General features: G+C 41.2%; 1 pseudogene; it reads left to right on the top strand.

The window, feature by feature from the left end:
- Positions 1-2,261: 2,261 nt before the first annotated feature.
- Positions 2,262-2,771, top strand: LOC112401835 (N-alpha-acetyltransferase 50 pseudogene; annotated as a pseudogene).
- Positions 2,772-6,020: the final 3,249 nt, after the last annotated feature.

Genomic DNA, 6,020 nt, shown 5'->3' with positions numbered 1-6,020 from the left:
CAGCCATAAAAAGAAATGAAATTGAGTTATTTGTAGTGAGGTGTATGGACCTAGAGTCTGTCATACAGAGTGAAGTCAGAAGGAGAAAAACAAATACCATATGTTAACACATATATATGGAATCTAATTTATTTTTTAAAATGGTTCTGAACAACCTAGAAGCAGGACAGGAATAAAGACGCAGATGTAGAGAATGGACTTGAGGACACGGGGAGTGGGAAGGGTAATCTGTGACAAAGTGAGAGAGTGGCATGGACTTACATATACTACCAAACGTAAAATAGATAGCTAGTGGGAAGCAGCCGCCTAGCACAGGGAGATCAGCTCCGTGCTTTGTGACCACCTAAAGGGGTGGGATAGGAAGGGTGGGAAGGAGACACAAGAGGGAGGATATATGGGGATATATGTATAAGTATAGCTGATTCATTTTGTTATACAGCAGCAACTAACACAACAAAGTAAACAATTATACTCCAATAAAGATGTTTTAAAAAAAAAAAGATGACACTATCTGCAAAGTTGATAAAGGATGGATGACAGAGCAAGCATGAAAGGCCCTGTTACTGTTATTACAGGTAAAGATGATAGATGGCAGCAGTGGAGACAGAAAAGGATGCATCTGAGAAATGCTTGGTAGGAAATTTTAACAGGTGGATTCTATGTATGGAGTAAAGGAGAGAAAAAAAATAAAGAAACACTCCCATGTTTCAGGCTTGGTGGATGGTGGAGCCTTACAGAGAGATTAAAAACTAATAGATAATTGGATATTTAAATCTGGAGCTCAGAGATATTTCGGCCAGAAATACACATTTGAGAGTCATCATCATGTAGAAGGTAATGTGGGAATAAAGTTGTGGGAATAGCTGCGATCACCCAAGGAGAAGAGAAGCAGCCCCACAGAGCAGGGGACACTGCAGGGTCTCAAGGCTGGCAGTGGAGGAGAGGAGCTGGTCAGCCAGCTGATCAGGAGCATCCAGGGAAGGAAGGCGAGGTCTGGAGAGATTGGAGGAGAGAGGAGCCCAAGAAAGCAAGGAGAATCAGTTGGGTCAAACAACACTAATAGGTCAGGGAACACAGAGGTCGCTGGTGCCTTGACAAGAGTAGTCTGGGTGATGGCACAGAAGCCAGAATAGAATAGGGGAGGGGACTGAGGAACAAAGGGTGGTTCGGAGTCAGGGATGGTCTTAGTGGACTGTTTTTCAAGATATTTGGCTGTGAACATGAACAGAGAAATGGGGTGATAGCTGGAGGGAAACAAGGAGCCAAGGAAACTTTTGATGTTTCTTTTTTCTTAGGATAAAGGACACTAAGAAATGATCCGGTGGAGAGGGGAAGATTGAAGATAGAAAAGGAAGGAGAAACTGAGGACTGGAGGACTTAAAAAACAGGCCTGGCAGCCGCACTGTCTTAAGTCTCAGCTCACATGCTAATTCTTCAGAAAGGTCATTCATGGCCTCCCAAGCACATACACACATGCACCCTCAGCATCACCATCACCATCATCATTCTCTTTTCTATGTGTTGAGTTCATTTTCTTCTTAGCTCTTGTCTGAAATAATATTATTTTTTGCATGTTTATTATCTGACTTTTCCCACTAGAATATGAGCTCCAAGAGTGCATGAATTTCTCCATCTTCTTCACGATTCTATCCCTACCATCAGAGCAGTGGCTGGTCCACAGCGTGTATTAATAAGCGTGTGTGAATGGAAGGACCCGCGTGGAGGGACAGTTCTTTAGGAGGAGGAGGGGCACCTGCTCAGCTTTGACCGGAGGGAGGATGAGGAAGACAGGCGCAAAGGCAGGCAGGCTGGTTGCTTTGGTGGAGGGGAGACAAGGAAGCTGTCAGCTGAAGGCTTCTATTTTCTTAAGCGCAAGTTGAGGTCCAAAGTCTTGGGCTGGGGGTAGGGGCAGGGAGTGTAGGAGTTGAGGAGAAAGAACGGATGAAAGACTCATCCAGCACAGCGTGGCGGCGGGTCTGGCTGGCGACTACTGCGGCGGCGGGCTGGAGGCGAGCGCCCCGTGTGCACGTGTGGAGAAGCAGCGGCAGCAGCGCGGCGGCGGGAAGCACCCCCGCCCCCTCTGGAGACGCAGGGCCGCGCTAGGCTCTCGCGGCCTCCGTCACCCGCTCAGCTCCCTGCCCTAAGCGAGGAAGCCGGCTTGCGGGGTGGAGCTGCCCGAGCTGAGGGCGCGGAGAGCTCAGGGCGGCGACGACAATGGCGTTGCTATTTGGTGGTAACAATGGCCTCAGCAGGCGGGGAAGATGAAAGGGAGCCGGATCGAGCTGAGAGACGTGACACCACATGATATTAAACAGTTGAAGAGATTAAACAAGGTCATCTTTCCAGTCAGCTCCAATGACAAGTTCTATAAGAATGCGCTGGAAGTTGGCGAGCTAGCAAAACTTGCCTATTTCAATGGTATTGCAGTAGGTGCAGTATGCTGTAGGGTGGATCATTAACAGAATCAGAAGGGACTTTACATCGTGACACTAGGATGTCTGGCACCATACTGAAGGCTAAGAATAGGAACTAAAATGTTAAATCATGTCTTAAACATCTGTGAAAAAGATGGCACTTTTGACAACATCTATCTACATGTCCAGATCAGCAATGAGTCTGCAATTGACTTCTACAGAAAGTTTGGCTTTGAGATTATTGAGACAAAGAAGAACTACTGTAAGAGGATAGAGCCCGCTGATGCTCACATGCTGCAGAAAAACCTCAAAGTCCCTTCTGGCCAGAACACAGATGTGCAAAAGACAGACAACTGAACAAATTACAGATGAACTTTCTTGCACTTGCTTGTCGCCAAATAAAAGAGAGGCCCATTGATTTCCCACCCCACCTCCTTTCTTTTAAAGCTTTCCCCCTTCCTTGTTCTTGTGTTTCCTCCTTTCAAAACTTCCTTCCATTTCCTCTAAAAGTTTTAAACTTTTAAGGACTTATTAATCATGTTTGGATAGTTTTAGTTTTCTTATTTTTGTGAGGTGGTTTGATTGTAGGAAGCAGAAGGTATAGATCTGTTTAGTTTCACAGATAAGATATATGGTCCCAAAAATCTTGAGTGTCGATTTCAATTTTTTTTTTTAATGTCCTGCTTTCACATTGAAGGGCAGAGTCTACAAAATACTGTATAATTCAAAGGACAAAAAGCAGCAGCAGCAATATCTTGTTCTCTAACTCATAGGCAAGTTTAGTGTGTTTGTGGTACTTTGGGGTTTTCAAGATTTTGTGGGATACTAATCCCTGTACATTGCCTTCACTCCACCTTTTGTCCTTCTGAGTATTATCTCAGGAGTTGTACCATTGTTATCCTTGTAAGAAATACTAAGCTTATTTTGTTCTGTTAAGCAGTTATTTCTTCCTTCCTCGCTGGTGGCTGACGGTGGGTGGGACTGTTTGAGTAGGTAGTATTATATTTTGCTCTCAGCATTTGAGTTAAACTGCTTTTCGCTAATGAGTGGGCTGGTTGTTAGCAGGTTTATTTTTCCTGCTGTTGATTGTTAGAAGTGGCATTAACTTTTAGAGTGTGGGCTGGTGAGATTAAATTTTTTTAATATCCCAACTAGAGATATGGCCTTTAACTGACCTAAAGAGGTTTGTTGTGATCTGCTTTTTTTTCTCCTGTCCTTTTTCTTTGGTAAACCCACAATAGTTAGTCAAACCTTAAAAATGGAGTTGATGTCCTTATAGGTCAACGCCCCTAAATAAACCTGAAGCAGGTGTTGTCTCTTGGACATATTAAAAAATACCTAAAAGGAAGCTTAGATGGACTTGTGGCACAACAAATGCATTTAATGTCAGCTAATGCAGACTGTTAGCAATGTGGCCACTGAGCATTTGATTTTAGAGGAAAGAATATCTAGACAGTATTTTTGAGAATGACATAGCTGTGCTATTGCTTATCTGTTGGAGAACATCCCAGATTTGCTTACATTCTGTGCCTGTGATATTTAGTTTAAGGATTTGGGGATGGGGGAATTATTAAACATATTGCTTCTATTCTTGGAAAAAGTGGAAGTCTAGAAGTGTTAATAACATAAATGTCACTGTGACCTCCTCTACTGACAGGACTGGTTTATTCCAGATCGTTTCCTGGCACATAGGGAGTGGCTTTGACGGGTTGATAACTTTTTGTAAGATAGAAGACATCTGAAATTTTCGTGTTTTCCTCCATAATCCCATCTCCAATAGTCTACACTGCCAATACCAGTGGCCCAAGAAATGTTTTCATTAGACTTTAAAACAATGCACAGGGCTTGAATTTTCTGTCATTTGACTTTAAAAGGAAGGTTGCTTCATAATATTTATCCTCTTTTGTAAATTCTGGCATAAAATTTCCATCTCTTCAAATATTTTGAATGATAAAATTATTTTATACAATGTTTATGTACATTTTATAATCTTAAATTCTTATTTGAGAATGTAAAAATACAAGGTACAATAGACTTCAACAGTCTTAGTTGAGTGCCAAGAATAATATAGAAAAGGAAGATAGTTGATAAATGAGTTTATAGGGTTATAATCTTAAGATAGTAAAAATGTGGAAAGACCATGCTGGTTTCTTGGGCATCAGTTTCTTAAGCAGTCCAAATCTAAGCTTAGAAGAAAAGTTTAGCATTAAGAACATTTACCTTCATGGATAAGCTTCAGCTTGCTCTTGCCAAGAGAAGAGTTCTTGAGTTGCAAAAAGCATAATTAGTTTGAAAATTCAGCCTTTTTGTAAACTTCACATATCAAAATAGATTTTGATATATAAATGAGTTTTGTGAGATGGCACTGCCTGTATTTCTATAACCATTTCACCTGGACTATCTAATCAGTCCTATGAATGTATCCCTGAATGTGGTTAATGAAAACCGAATAGCTGCCTCATGACAATTAAGTATATATTATTTATGGAGGAAAAAATATTAAATTTTGAATTGAGTGTGTAGGCTCCCTATCATTTTAGTGTTTCTTTTTCCACACTAGTCACTGACTTTAACCTAAATTGTAAGTGTTTGTAAAGGGTGAATTGTCCTACATCAAACTTACATGAAATAATTCCATCCACTTATGGAGGAGGAGGATGTAGAAGAGGTAGAAGCTGGGCAATAGATCATGTGCCTATGAGTCAGTAAAGACTGAAATAATGTCCCATGTTCAGTTGGTTATTTTCATAAAAATTATTGTTGAGGTAAAACAATTCTATTAACTGGAAGATCACAGGATATATCCATCATATTTTTCAGGACAGATAGTTATTTTCTGTGGGGCAAATAGGTAAAAATTATATTGTATGGTAATTGCATTTAGGTTCTAAAGAAAAGAATCTGCAGAGAAATCTATGCAATATATAATTGGTCCAGATTAGTTTTCATTTGGAGAAAGAAGTTCAGAAATATCCCCAAAGCAGTTTACTCATCAACTGAAAGTCCTCCAAAAATAGAACTATTGGGAAACCATGACATATGGAGTGGAAAAGGAAAGCTCCCTCAGTTTTTTGGAGGGAATAACTTTAAAAATACTTAAATAGCTGAGTTTACTTGGTGCAGTTAAGATTTAAACTTGTTGATTTTAACATTGCTGTTACATCTGAAATAAACTTACATGATGTTCTGATAAAACAAAACAAAAACAAAAAGACTCATCCAATAAGCAGTGACTGACAGCCCTAACTGTTCCAAACTAGACTGTGCATATGTTCTTCCCTTTGCTGGGTTGGTCTTTTCACTGCTTGTCTTCCAGGCAAATGCCTTCATGTCTTAGCCCGAGTGTCACATCCTCTGTGGGGCTGTCCTGACAGGGCTGCTTCTCCTGACAGCCTGAGCTCTGCTCACCCACTTTGTGTCCCCAGTTCACCTGTTCACACACATGCCATCCCTTGGAGGTAACCCCATTGGATGCAATGTATTTCTTGGTAAATTGTCTCCCCCATCGGACTATGTGCCTCCAGAGAGCAGGGCCTGTTATTTTCTCCCCTGAATCCCAAAGGTCAACATGGAACCCCACACAGTGGTACTAAATATAGGGCCTCT

The sequence above is a fragment of the Neophocaena asiaeorientalis genome, unplaced genomic scaffold, assembly GCF_003031525.2.
Source record: "Neophocaena asiaeorientalis asiaeorientalis breed wild unplaced genomic scaffold, Neophocaena_asiaeorientalis_V1.1 scaffold76, whole genome shotgun sequence".
NCBI classification, from domain to species: Eukaryota; Metazoa; Chordata; class Mammalia; order Artiodactyla; family Phocoenidae; genus Neophocaena; species Neophocaena asiaeorientalis.
This window is presented reverse-complemented; position numbering and strand designations above follow the sequence as displayed.